We start from the raw sequence: 14,226 nt of genomic DNA on the forward strand, positions 1-14,226 counted from the left end.
CTAAAGCTGCCGTGCACTTGGTAGTCCTAAAGCACAGAATATTAAAAATATTTTAGTCCTGAAAGCATACCTTTCGATAAACATGTCTTCCTCTAATATAAATAAAAATAGTCCCCTCTTGCCACACAAGCTTCAGCAACCACTGCACTTCTATGGCTGTTCACTCTAACCATTATTCTTTGTATATAATGAATCTGATAGTAAATCACAGCTTGGGGTAAATAAAAGAGGATTCCACTTACGGTGCCATGAACACACTTCAAATTAGACTTGACAAAATCTGTAATTTTAAATTGTGCTTTGCATTCTTTCTCTTTTATACTGTGCTATCAGATACTAACCATAAACTCTATGTTGTTTGGTTATTTTGTTTTTAACTTTGAGTTTAAACAGAAACACCCCCATCCCCTCCCCTGCACAGCAATTCTTTGCTCTATTTTTGAAGTCTTTTCTCCTTGTCAAAGCAACTTTGAAAGAACATGTTTTTTTAAAGTTAGGCAGTTTGTACTAATAATTACAGCCCTTGTCACTACATCACCTGGACCACTCAATGTCTTGGTCCTATCAGCAAAGAAATCCTTCCTCTCTTAAAGTCACAGTAATGTGTGGCCAATTCAAAGACTTTTTAAGGGAAATAGATATACAAACATTAGAAATCCTGTTTCTCTGTTCTCCCTAATGCCAAAGACTAATTTCCTCCTTCTGGTGCATGCAACACTGGGCAGCAACCTGTGCCAGCTGAACCTCAGACCCTTTATTCTCAGAGATCCTCTGAGACTAAAGAAGTTTGGTCCCTTCCACTCTGCAGCTTGCAGCCAAACAACCCTGAGACCTTCCATCCCAGCTTCAGAGAGACATGAAGAGCTGCCTGTACATAAAATGATGGAAACTTTCTTGCTTGCATCTGACTGTTCCAGGAATGGCCCCTACCCAGACAGACATGGGCTTACCAACAGAGAATGAGGGGACTGTAGCTGCCTCCATCATTATCAGCCACCCATAATTAGCAGCCACCCATGCCATATTTGTGCTTTCCATTGCAAAGCAGTGGGAACTGTGCAGCTTCTCACAACCCTGGGCAAGGTTGCAAGCAGCCATAAAAGCACAGCCAGCCAGCTCTGTGCAGGGCATTAGTATTCCCCTGTGCCTGAGGAAACAGACCTTGTACAATGATTCAGAACCTGTACGAGGCTGCATCGCAAGGACTTGGACTCCTGTGCAGACTTCCCTTGTTTACCCACAGAATAGGCCATGACTTGATTTGGTACAGAGATTAATTCCTCCTAAAAAGAAAGTATTCATTTGACAGGGAATGGTTTTTGTGTTTGAAATGAAGATGGGCCAAGGCAAAAACAGATTGCTTGGCTCAATGACCCATTGGCTGATCTCTGGCTGCCTTTGAAATGGTATTCAGTTTTCGGCCTTACATGCCACATAATGGTGGGTTTCTCTAGCCTGGGTGTTTTCTTACAAGCACTTTTGTCTAATCACTAGCTGAGAATCCAGCCCAATGTGTACATTGTAAAAGATGCTGTTTATACTTGGGCTTTTAGTCTGCCATCTGTGCACAGCTTAGCTGCAACATCTCAGTAGATCTGCTCCTCCTCTGCTGCCAAGTCCCTGTTGCAAGCCTTCAGAAGAGCATGATTCACGTCAGACTTTCTAATAAAATACAGGCACTTTGGAAGCTCTCTTTTAAAACCTATTCCCTTCTCTCAGCAAACGCAGTGGTATAGACTTAATGCTTTTTCTAGACTCACTGGTTCATATCCGAGTGGCACTCAAGCATAACCAGCCATACATGCAATCACTGATGCATACATACTCCCACCCTGCCCTTGCTAACACGTATCCCATTCTCAAAGCCTCTGACACAAATGAATTCAGGCACCAGAGCTGCTGGCACAATCCATTTGCACCACACCTTGTAATCACTTTTTATTTAAGACCCATTTTCTTTAAGGAACAGCCTTTGCACTAATCCTCAGGGAAAATATTTTGAGCCCAGGCTTCCTCGCTCAAAGTAGGACACTTTTTGTAGGAATCAGAAACAAGCTACATGCTCAGTACCTGTAGGCTTGGATAATCTGCCAGCACACAGATGAGGAAGACTAAATATAAGAACAGGCAGATGCTATTTCACCTGCCCCACCGAGACTTGTGTCTTTATAGGTAAGGATTCTGGCTTACAGATACAGGCATAAGCCTGAGCAGATGTTTAAATTAAAGACAAAACCTATAACAGAGAGAGAAGGGGTAAAGGAAAAGTACTTATAATATTTTGTTTGAGAATAGGATTGTTTTTAATGAAGGTTAGTTCAGCTTGAAAAGAGATGCTGGAGTGCTGCTGATTTCCAGAAAGAAACAGTCCCCAAGACTGGTTGTAGATGAGTTTTCCGATACTGCCCCAAATAATTCTCATGCATAATTTGTCCTTGTCTTAGACACTAACAATGGGCCTTACAATTTTTTTTTGGTATGAGAAAGGAATCTGAGCAAAAATAGACAGTTTGGTATTGCTGTGAACAGCTGCAGAAATAGGGGTGGTGAGACCACACCCACAAAAACCCCCTTGCAGAGCAAGTCATTTCACTTCCACCTTCCTGTCCCTCTTCTGCCTCAGCACCTGCATTTCAACCCCCTCTCCCCAGCCAAGTCCTCATGCCAGCTGATGAGTCTGCAGTTACCTGCTGGTGGCATGGAGGAGGACATGGAGCCCAGGGTGCCACATGCAAGTGACGCTTTCTCTCCAGGTGCAGCCTCCTCCCATGGGCCCCCTCCTGCCTCACGCTATCCAACATGCATGATGGAGGACCTGTTATGTGGCCTGGCTTTGCCCATTACATGACCACATGCTCGTCCTGACAAAAAAGCTGTCTACAGGATAAAGTACAGGTTAGTGGGAAGGCTGCTGAGCGCCACTGCTGAAAAAGAGAAGGAGGATGTGGTTAATCCTGGTGTCAGAGGAAATGATTGGGAGCTGAAGGGAAAGGTCTGGACTGCACGGGGCTCTAAATGCAAAAACTAAAGTCAAGTAAATGCAATGAATAAAGTGTAGCCTAGAAAATGACCTTTTGAAGTCTTTTCTTCAAAGCCTAGTGGCATAGTAAGGAATCAGCCTTCAGACACAGAAAGATGACCAAGAGGTATCTTGTTAGGAGAGAGTAAGGGGGCCACTGTACACCTGTCTCAGTACAAAAGCCAAACTGGTTTTTGCTGCTCCCCGGGAATGGGACTGGGACCTTGAGCTGCATGAGTTTGCTGGTCCTCCTCATGCTAGGATATCAGAATACATGAAAGTGAGGAATGTTGCTCCTCAGAAAGGTGAGAGACCTCTTGATCTGCTTTCATTTTAGGATTGGCTTGATGGGTTTGGGTTTAGTACCTTTGAAATGAGGATTTACAGAGGATCACGTTGTTGTTACTGTTAGATTGCCTTATCACTTTTATTTTTATTTGCGTTCTACCACTAGAGAAGAGGCAGGATCCCATTGGGCTAATTATGCCACGTGCCAAGAACAAAGAGCTGGTGGTTCGAGCTTGCTGCCTGCTGCGCAGTGGATACACTACACAAAACAGAGAAGCCCATGGAAACAATGCAGTGGCAGTGGTCAGCAGAGCAATCAGCAGCCACAGCATGCAAACACCTCATCATCTTCACAGTGCTGGAGGCACTGGGGCAAACAAGAGCTTAACGGGGTTTGGAGGGGGAACAATGTGCAGCCCGGGTGATGTTTGCAGGATTCACTCGGGCAGCGAAATTGCCCATTGGAAAAATCGTCGGTGGGTCATCAGGCTTGTTTTCACTGGGCAGGGAGCTACAGCATGGGTCTCGCAGGACTGGACAAGCTGCGAGCGGCCTTACACGTTTAAGGGGTGTCAGTGTGTGTGTGTGCGCGCTTGTTGCACCTACTGTACGGGCCAGATAGGGCGCTCACGGGAGCGGACGGGCTCACGGCAAGTGCAGCGAGCAGGGCAAAGGGCCCAGCGCACTGCCTGGCCACCTGCCCGAGCGGAGCGGGGAGATTTGGTCTCAGGTGGAGAGGAGGAGGCAGCGGCCGAGGCCTCGCAGGTGGGCAATGGAAAACGCGTGACTCGGTTTGAGGAGCGAGCAGCTCGGGCTCGGAGCGGGCAGTGCCGGGCGCTGCGCGGAGCCCCGTTGGCCGCAGGAGCCCACGGCCCGCAGCACGGCGGGGCCCCGGCCGCGCACGGCTCTACGCAGGGCCCGGCGGGGGCCGGGCGGGGTCGGGGCCGGCGGCCCGCCCCGGGGCCGGCTCAGCCCAGGCACCGGCTCCGCCCCGGGGGCCACATCGGCGGAGGGGCAGTGCTCCGCTGAGCTCAGCCGTGCCCAGCCCGCCGAGCAGAGCAGGTAGGCGCGCTGCGGCCGCCCGCCCCAGAGAGGCCGGGGAGCGGGGCGGCACGGGAGGGGGAGGCGCGGGCCGGGACTGCCTCCACCGCGCCCGGACACCCCGCTCCTCTCCACCCGGGGGTCTCGGCGTGGCGGGACGGGGTCCGTGCCCGGCGGGGACTTCCCGGGGGTTTTGTGCGGGGCTTTCTGGTGGCCGGGGCGGGAGCCCCCGCTGCGGTTCGGCAGCCCCGGCGGGGGCCGGCAGTCCCTCCCGGCGGGGCTGCGTGCGGGGCCGGGGCAGCCTCTCGGGGCGCCGGTCCCCGCTGCTGGACGTTCTCAGGCGCGCCCCTCCACAGTCGGGTCGGGGGCTGAGCTGTGGTCCCTGGCGTAGCTGGTGTGTGACCTGAGAGAGACCGTGGCCAGGTGGAGCGGACCCGGTGCCCGCAGGAGCGGGTCCTGCGGGCTCGGCGGGTTGCTGTTGTGCGGGGAGATCGGCCGGGTGCCTCTGCTGCCTGCTGATAAGACTGGGCATACGGCTGGCTTCAGTCGGCTCTGTCTTGATTGATTTCCAGGATGTGGATTAAATGCTTTTGTAGCGATCTTACCCTATTACCGCTACAGAAATCTAGTGCTGGCCCAGCGTGCCGTGTCCCTTTTGCCCTCTTTTAAGAGCCCTGTGAGCAGTTCAGAGTAGTGCTTGCAGTTCAGCAGCTTGGTAGATGTTGGCTGCGAACTCCATTTGTAATGTGACTGGTAACAAATCTGTTGATAAGGGGCATAAGGGGATGGCGGCTTGTTACGCTCCAGGCATGCTGATTCTGCCCCAGAGCATTAAAGCTCTGCTGTGTGCACTTTAATGTAAAATGGAGTGTTTGGTACAAAAAAATAACAAACCAAAACCCCAAACCAAATCATCCTGAAATCTAAACATTGGCTTCAATAAACTGTAAAGCTAGTTTAGGACAAAGTGTTCCTATGTCTTGGACGAGCTCTAGCATATTGTGTATAAGCTGAGAGCTTGAAACTTTACTAGCTGTGCGAGGGAGGGATAGTGTTATATTGCAGTGCTCTCAGAGGTAGTGGCTGGGGAGAAGAGCTGCTCTTGGAGGTGTTTGAGCTGCTATTGACAGTAGAGGTTCACAGGGATGTAACACATCCCACCACTTTTGAGGCCTCTGGGTAGTTAGCTTCTAACAACAACCTTGTGTTTCTGTGCAAGCAAGGGCGAACAGCTGGAGAGTGCTGTCTTGAAATCTGCCTCCAGTGATACTTCCTCTCCATGTTTTTTCTTTTTTTTTTTTTTTTACTTTCTCAGACATCTTGGGCTTGAGAAAAATCCCCTTCAAAGCCTGAGATGTGAACCTGCTGTTGTGAAGCTTGCTCGCTGCATGAGAACAGTCAAGCAGAAGCCTGTGGCTAGTATCATTTTGGTGGACCACAAGGTCAAAGTGTAGAAACACTGCTCTGAAAATCTAGATGGAAGTGTCTAGTGAGAGGAGCAGTCTCGGTAGTGTGCTGCTGTATGGTGATGTCAAGCATATGACAGACTGTAAAAATGACAAATTACTCAGCTCTTACTAAATAGTTCATGAGCACTAAGTGGGAAGAAAGTGTTAATGAGGCAGAAGGGCACAGGGTGGTACAGTCAGTGACCTGTTCTGCAGTGTCACAGCATGGGCAGTGGAAGACCCATAGTATTCCATAGCAGAACCTCTTGCAACAGTGAGGTGGTTTTTAACATTTACACTTGGTTTTGGTCCTTTGGCTGGAGCAGGAACTCCTACAGCTGCAGTTGTGCTTTAAAAAGAAAAAAAATAAAAGAAAATCCATGGGTGCTTGCTCATGTTCAGCTGACCACACAAGTGAAAAGAACCTTTGCCAACTGCTCTGTAAACCTATGTGTGGATTTGGAGTGGCTCAGAGAAGAAACTAGCCTCTCCTCGCTCCTAGCATTGTGTTATTTAACACCCCTTTCATAGAAGGATCTTGCTGCCAACATATCTTCACTTGGTGTAGCCTTTTTGGACCTGAACCCCTCTTAGCCTGTGTTTCTCCATCCTTGCCAAGGGCTCTGGGAATCACTGAGATGACATTCTCATGCCTGTGCTGCAGGGCTGGGTGAAGTCTTGCAATGTTTGTTCAGCTTCTTACCTGCGTGTGACAGAAATAGAGCAAGATACAAGCCGAGTGCCTGGAGAGACCCCTTCCTGTGGGCAATCTCTGTCCTGCTGCATGGAAGCTCCTCCCTTAAGAGGATTTAGCGGCTTTAATGATGTGGCTCATCTGGACTCTCTTCATCACTGTTATTGTCTCTATTTTAGTTCTCGGGTGAGAGGCAGGTGTAGTGTGACCTACAACTGTAAGCTGGTGCAGGAAATGCTCTAATGAGGACTTCCCACAGCTCCATGGGGGTTTTCTTGTCCCTGATACTCAAACCACTCTGCGTCAAGCTCTGTGAAGTGCAAGGGGGAGTTTCACATGAAATTTCTCATCTGACTGTAACCAAGGAAAGGTTTTATCACTCCTGTTGCTCTGTGTCCTGGTTTCACAGCTGTAAGGCAGGAGGGGTCCATCCAGGACTGCAGGTGTTCGTCCAGTAGATGTTTAAGTCAGAGAGATGCAAGTGGGAGTTTTGCAGACCTCTGGTAACCACAGGCCCCAGGGCACTTTTCAACTCAAACCATGGCTATGGTTCTTGGTGCCTGCTGGCATTGTTACAGCAGGAAGCACACAGCGCAGGCAAAAGGCATTGCCACAAAGACCTTTGGGCACTGATGGGATAGGGTCTGTTATGGGAATGCCAGGGTGATGCTGGGAATTGGATCATGCCCCATGCTATCTGAAGCAGTAATTATTGCTCCACTCTAATGGTGCTTGTGGCATGGCAGCCACTTTCTTCCTGGTCTCGTTGGCTGGTGAGTGGGAGGTGCTAGAGGGGGTGGGTCTGCCGGGGCTCGGGCTCTGAGTAACTTGGAAGGCTGGAGGAGGTAGCAATGTTTCCAGTGGGCCTGTGGAACGGGATGATCGGAGCCTCAGTTCTTGCACTCACTTCTCAGTTTCCTTTGTGGAAAAACTTACGTGCACCAAAACTAACTTATTACTGTCAGGAATTATGGCATTCACCCTAAAGTGCCTTAACTTCATTTCTCTAAAATAGGAGCATGACATCTGTATCCCCTTCTTCTCCTTCCCTGCCTTCCTTTGTCCCTGAACATGGTTCACGCCATCCAGAGATCTGGAGTCCTTTTGTGCAGCAAAAAGGGGTAGCTGGGCCCAGTAGCCTGCCCCCCACCATGTGGTTGTCAGCTTCAATGGGCAAAGAAATAAACTCTGTACTTGCACTAATGCATCTGTTGGCGGAATGTGGGATTGGAGCTTTCTACAGGCTCCTGATTAATGACATTCATGTGAAGGGATGGCTGAGTGAGCCACCTTTCCTTTAGCAACTGTGTAATGAGATGCAATCCTTACCTAACCACCTCTGTCTCTTTTTGGCTCTTCTCTAGTCTTGGAGGGAATGAAGTGGAGGAAAGGCTAAAAATTACAGGCTCTCTTGGCATGGTAAAAGGAATAACACAGGAGGCACAGTCGGGGCCAGCAGTTCCTTGACGGCTGTTTGGCTGTGGCAGAGCCTGTTTGCTGAAAGCTTTCTGGGCTATCAGGGCTTTGGAAACACTGAAGCAATTAATGACTGACTTCAGTCTAGATGGGGTGATAAGTGAAGCAAAGGAACTGCGTAGTGGAGATTGCTTAAATCACTCCTTGTGTGCACTGACAGATTCAGATCTAGCTAGTTTTCTGGAAGGAAGATGAGGCGTTACTGTGGGCAGCTCTTCGAAAGGGACTGCCTAGTAGATCAGAGCAGGAAAAGGGAACAAAACAGTAGCCTGTGGGGATGGGAACAGGGATTGGAGACTGCCGACTCTGAATCCAAGCGTGTGTCCTTTTGAACACCACAGAGCCAGGGAAGTTGGGTGGTTTGTGGCTCATCCAAAGTAAATACAGGGGAGAAAGGGAAGGAGACTAAGTTGGGGACAGGCTTTGTCCTGTGGGAAGAGGTGCGTGCACAGGCTGTCTGGCTGACTGCTCTAGTTCTTTGTCTCCTTGATGGAGCTTCAGAACTGGGACACCACCTACTGGGACACCACCATTTAAAAGCGAGTCAAACCAAAAGTCCAGTGCGTGTACTTAATTTCTGAAAGTTGCTGGTGTGGTAAGTGCTCTGTTTGTCTTTAAGGAGCTCAGGCGCTGAGAAGGACCAGAGGGAGAGCCTTGCACATAAGGGAATTCCACACTGGTGGAATTTGTTAAGGATGCTGCTGGGCTGCTGATTTTAGTTTCTTTGCAGCACAGCCTTGAGGCAGGTGCATTGTGAAAGCGCTTTACCCTTTACTACAAAATTGTTACTGAGCTGTAAGGAGATTGCTGATCTCTCCCAGTATGATGATAATCCCATGGGCATGTGTGCTGGAGAAATGCTGATCTGGGACAAACTGTATACATTAGGATATCCAGCAGCCTGAAGATTTGAAGTTACATAATGGGGAGTTCCCTTTGTAGGCAAAACAAGCCTGCTTCAGTCTCTTGTACGCAAGCAAAAGAATGCATGACCTGTCAGAGCTGCAGCCACGCACCTTAAGCTGATCTGATCTTCCCACAGCTGGAGTTGGGAACTGCCCTTGGTCCATCCTGCTCCTCAGCCGTTGCCATGGAGGTAGTTTGGGAAAGGGGAAGGAAAGAAATTAGAGGGGTTTGCATAGCAGGGACTGAGCATGCTGTAAAGTAGCTTTGCCTGTTGGGAATGAAGGAGGCTGTTTCCCACAGTTGTTCTGGAAAAGGTGTTATGGTCACTGGATCTAACCATATTCTCCAGCACCTTGCTTTGGTCACTGCCTCTGATCTGTGAGGTTTCTGTGCCATCACCAGGATGTGTTCAGGGGGCTACACAGGAATTTGATGCCCTCAGCTCCTGCCTCTGCAGGAGAGGCTTCATGTGGCACCTTGTCTGTCTAGTTTTAAAAGCAGCCTGCTCCAGGATGTTGGTTTTGCTTGGGCTGGTGTACCAGACTGGCACAGGTGTGAGTGAGCTGCCTCTGGGGTTTTGTGCATTGGGTTGCTGTGAGACCATGACCTGAGCTGTGTTAGTGCAGGGCATCTGGAGCACCATGGAAGGCAGGTGTGGAAAGGGCATCCTGGCACTTGACTAGGACTTCAAGGGCTGCTGCTGTCTTCCCATAATATAGGAATAAACAAATCCTAAATGCCCAGAGCTGGTATGTTTCCTGTGATGGATGGTTAGCAGTTTTGTTGGGAATCAGTTGTGAAGTCTAAATTAACTAGATTATTTCTAGTACTACACAAAATGCTTCAGTGCTCTAGTTAAGACGTTTCCAGGGAAGTTTCTATACCTTTTGTGGCATTTCAGTTTCTAAGTGTTCTAGTAATAGAGGAAAAAATATTTGTGTTGGGAGTGGCTTATTTGCTTCCTACATAATTTTTTTTCTGATTTCTCCTTGGTCCTGCAAATGGCTTACTTAACATTGCTCAGAATATGTGTGGAAAGAAATTGAAAGAAGTTCTGTATTCAGTGGTGGCAGTATCAGGGGATTTTTTGGACTTTGGTCTCCAGAGCTAACATGCCTGCTTTCGAAAGTCACTGTGCAGACTGCTCTGCTCCTCTCCTCTCAGCTTGTAATCAATTCATTTGCAGAGTACTCTTTGCAGAAAAAGGTGCTGTTCTGGCTGTTGTGGTGATAGTACACCATGTCTGGGGCTGATGCCTTAGGTTTTAACTTTTATATATTTCAAATCACTGTACTGCTTAGTGTGTAACTCTGAAGTTTCTTGTAGCCTGTTAATTTCTGCTCTCTCATACTAGGTAGACATAGCAAAGCCTCTCCGGGCCTGCTCTCCAAGGACACCCAGACCGTCCTAGGCCCAAAAAGTATAAACCAAAGAGCCTCTAAGGCGGGGCAAGTGGAGGGGAAATTACATCATTAAACTGAAGCTTTAATTGGAGAATTTACCCTGATATGCAAATGAACCAAACCTATAAAAGTGTGAAGAACTCATGACCTGTCGTTCATCTTGGCAGTAGCCTCTGGCTCCCCAGGGGGTACCTTTGAAGGCCTTTCAAATAAATACCTACTTTTATTCCCTTACTCCTGTCTAGTCTCTGTTTCTAGGAGCTGCATTGGTTCTGGGGCTTCTTTCATGCAATGGTGTGGCACAAAGCATCCTCTTGCCTGCCATGGAACTGGTCATGTGTCTGTCGTGGGTGTCATTGTGGATTGAAGTTGCTGGTGATGAGTCAGTCTTGAGTGGTTTTTGCTGGAATGTCCTCAACTTCGCAGCGTGTTTCCTTGGTCTCTCGTCCCCTCACTCCCTTTCTTCTGTGTCATGGAGCTACACTCCCTGTAAAACACAGAAGCAGAGTGGGACTTGGATTAAGGAGACAGACTGCTGCTGACCTGCAGGTTGCTTTGAACTTTCCTCTGACGAAACCGATATGGGAACTATTCTGCAGCATCTGTGCTGCATGGCTGAAGAAACTGGGGCTTAAAAGGCAGGCAGGAGTTCTAATTATGCTCACCTCTGAAGTCTTCCAGAGGAGAGAGGAACCCCAACCAGACAAAACTCCAGCTGCCTAAATGTACTTTCCCAACAGCCTAAGAAGCTGCTGGACTCTTCTTTGCATTCAGGTCCCTTTCTAATGCAGGCTTTCAGAGATACACATGGAATAACTAAAGAGCGCTCTGAGTTGTGCAGTAAATCTGCCAATTCCCCAAGGAAGCTCTTTTAATTACAGAAGACTTCTGCTCGGCAGCTGCTGTGTGGGACAGTGCTAGACCACTGCTGTGTGGAGAAGCCCTGGTGAGCTGTGTGAAACAAGGTAAAGGCACAGCCCTTCCCTGGCTCCTAAGGGGTCTGTTGCACTTGTGTGGGGAGACTGCATAGGAGTGGGGGGAGAGGCTGCAAGTACAACAGAAGTTCCTGCAGGCTGGTGGAGTCCTGTGTGATAGACCAGCCTTGCAAGTGAGCCCCAGCCCCTCCGTGGGACTTGCTGCAGGGGTGGCTGCTCCCCGTGCACAGAGTTCAGCAGCTCCTTCGCACCAGATCCTCCAAGGGTGAGAACACCTTGTGCCAGTGCAGCTAAAATGGGGGTGGTCCTGGCTGCTCCTGAGGGCTTGGAGGTGATGCCCACAGCTGCTGGTGCTTCTCCTGCCTGGTGTGAGAAGACCTGAAATGTCACAGTTTCCTCTTGCCCTTGCTCCCTGGGGGAGGTGTTGTGACTCACGGCTTCCTGAAATGAAACTGAGGTGACATAAATGCAGTTGCCAAAACTTCATGGGAATTTTTTAATGTCAAAAACTGCATCAAACTGGCTGCTGCCTTGGCAGAAGAGGCTATTTCAAGGAAGGGCTATTTTGAGGAATGGCAAGCTGCTTTGGTTCCTGAGTCCAAGACCTCAAAGGCTTCTTTGATTTGGTGCTGCAGTCCTGCTGGTGGCGTCGGAGCCTGAGTGTTTCTGCATTCATTACCAGTCTGTCAAGTTGCAGCTTTAGAGGCTGTTGTGGCAGTGATTTAGACTCGATCCTGTAGTAAAACACTAGGTTCCTGCTTTGTGTAGCTTCAGGCAGATAGGAAACCTCTTCCTATCCCAGCTGTCAGCTACCAGCAAGACCCACTGGCATGTATACAAGTAGATGGCCGGTGCTGTCCCACGGGAACCTAAACAGTTGCTCCTTGTTTGCCCAGAAGAGAGACAGCCTTCGCCACAGGGTGTTTGCTGTCAGGAAGAGCAGCCTGTGCAGCCGTGTGTGAGCTGAGCCAGGTCAGCAGCTGTGTTACTGTCTGATGGTTATTCCCATACCCAGGATCTCAGTGGAGAGCCCTGGTGACCTGTGATGGGTGGTTCTCCTGCTGGCAGCCTCCTGTCAGAGGAGGAGCATGCAGTGGGGCTTTGCTGGGCTGGGTTTCAAGCTGCTGCACTAGTGAGAGGTGGGCGTGTATCCTGGGGGCACAGGGAGCCATGTGTCACAGCGATAACCTGCCCAGGTAACATGCATGAGACCCCTTACTGTAGTTTTAGGTGATTGGTAAGTTTGGCTTGATTGAAAAAATTGTGGAGCTGATGTGAAGTAAAACCAGGTGGACTGTGGAGGGAAAGACAACAACACAGCGGGACAGAGGAAAGTAAGAAAAATTGTGTCTGCAATCCTATTAAAAAGTAGTTTTAGCCTCAATCACGATTTACTGATTAAAGATGAAACAGACAACTTTTTTTTTTTTCCCCTCTGAAATGGGAGCATTTATGTCTGCACTGAGGCTCATTGGACTATTAGTACGTTAGTTATTCTGGGTTCTTTCTTGTTTTAAAATAAATACCTCTGAACTACTCTTTTCCATCTTATTCTTCTAGCATTCCTCCATCAAATAGTCTTCTGAAATATTTGTGCTCTAAATATAGAAAAGGAGACCTTTTCAGGAAAGTAGAAAAGGCCACCCAGCCTCTCTTGGTTCAGGTTCAGCTGAACCCGTTTTCCAGACCACTGTGCATAGGTCTGCAGACTCCAAGGAGGCCCCTCTTTTTCCCAAAACAGACCCAGCTTTTCAAAGTCTTGCTGTCTACTTTAACTGCCAAATTCCTAGGGAACCTATCCCACATGTCTGTTCTTCTTGGCTTGAAACAGTTCTGTCCAGAACCTACACATGTATTACTTTGAAGGACTGATTGATTATTTTCTTTTTTGGGGATGGTGTTGGAGGAGTGACCTTAACTGCAGGTGGCAGGCCTATCATTGATTAATGTTCTTGTATTGCTCCAATTAACTCTGCTGGGGTTGCTGCATGGTAAGGTAACAATCATCAGGGTAGTAAAACACCTCTGTATTGGAGCCTGCCTTGGAGTTCAGGGCCATCTTCACAGAAGGGCTAGCAAAAGTTTTTGGGTATCTCTTTCAGCTGGCTAAGTGTTTTCTAGAGGACCCCTTTGTTTTCCAGCCTTGTCTGCTGAGATTTCTTACTGTGGCATTTCACTTCCTAAAATGCTTAGACTGGGAACAAAGCAGCTTCGCTGCAGCTTCTGGAACAGCTCATGCTGTGCTATGCTTTCTCCTCACAGCAGCTGTACAATGTAGCTTTCTTTTCCACTTTCTCCTGTAGGATGAGCTTGGCATGAGGAGAGTGTTCTGTAAAGGTGAAAGGAAAAAGTGCAAGACAATGCTGCCGTACATCTTGGAGACTGTACAGCAGCCCCTGTGGGGACTGTCTGTTCCAGAGCAAGGTTTGAAATAGCTTCTGAGTTGCATCCTCAGAGTGATCAGGGCAGCAAGGGGTTTGGCTGTTGTGGCCAGGTGCTGCCAGTTACAAATGTGAAACTATTTGTATGATTTACCGTGATGTTGGAGAGGGAAAATGTGGTTCAGGTGAATGTTTTTGAATAGCAGGAAATGACTCAAAATATCTGTGGTTTAAAGTTCTGTACTTCAGGACTTTTCTTGCCCTCCTGCCCTCTGTATGTCATCATTTTGGAAACAGGGGCTGCTTGAGACAGAATCCCTTCCTCAGGAGCTTTTTATAGTTCTGGCTTTCTCTTTTAGTTCGTACCCTTTGGTAGTGTCAAGTGGCATCTGGGGCGTGAAACTCAGGATGTTGTGAAATGTTCATCCTCAGACTGTCTGTGACAATGCTCCTCTCGTCAGCAGGCAGGCAGACCGTGCTCCAGCAGGGCACAAGGTCTGGTGTGACCCTGGGATGGTCTGGTGGAAGTACAGCTTCTTCTAGGGCAGAGGCTGGGTCTGGGAGTAACCTTTTGTGGCTGTGTCACTGCTGCCACAGCATGTGTGATTCTGTGCCACTGAGTTTGGAGACCCCAG

General features: G+C 48.8%; 1 protein-coding gene across 2 annotated transcripts in view; it reads left to right on the plus strand.

Moving 5' to 3' along the window:
- Positions 1–3,974: 3,974 nt before the first annotated feature.
- Positions 3,975–14,226, plus strand: part of CD82 (CD82 molecule) — a 39,605-nt gene continuing 29,353 nt past the window's right edge. Inside the window, exon 1 of one of the 2 annotated variants that reach the window (XM_042038541.1) lies at positions 3,975–4,072. The gene's annotated coding sequence lies outside the window, so the exon portion shown is untranslated. Of the gene's footprint in view, positions 4,073–4,267; positions 4,370–14,226 lie in introns of those variants that run through there. The other variant, XM_042038540.1, reaches the window with a different exon arrangement.

The sequence above is a fragment of the Corvus kubaryi genome, unplaced genomic scaffold, assembly GCF_017639235.1.
Source record: "Corvus kubaryi isolate FWS band 111438036 unplaced genomic scaffold, C.kubaryi_AGA036_p1.0 37392, whole genome shotgun sequence".
In the NCBI taxonomy this organism is placed as follows: domain Eukaryota; kingdom Metazoa; phylum Chordata; class Aves; order Passeriformes; family Corvidae; genus Corvus; species Corvus kubaryi.